Here is a 314-nt window from a genome sequence, read left to right on the forward strand (position 1 = left end):
TAGCAACTGTTGACGACCGCTCTTAATGTCATATATTGGGCTACACACTATGTAATACAGCCATTCTGCGTTTTATACCATGAAATGAAAAAGCAACATTATGCAATTTGGGGATAATCAAATGTGAGTTCCAACTACAATGATTTGTAATTATTTTGCACTGATGAACAAAAGTTTTCACTTTTATTTGTTTCTACTTTAAATTTAGCTGTAAACTGTAACTTTTGTTTTAAAAAATTCGCGATATACGGTATCAGTTTAGGGAAGGATGAAGGAGGAATAAAGTTTCTACTACTACTACTAGAATTGTCATT

This window comes from Penaeus monodon, chromosome 25 (assembly GCF_015228065.2).
Source record: "Penaeus monodon isolate SGIC_2016 chromosome 25, NSTDA_Pmon_1, whole genome shotgun sequence".
Lineage (NCBI taxonomy): Eukaryota > Metazoa > Arthropoda > Malacostraca > Decapoda > Penaeidae > Penaeus > Penaeus monodon.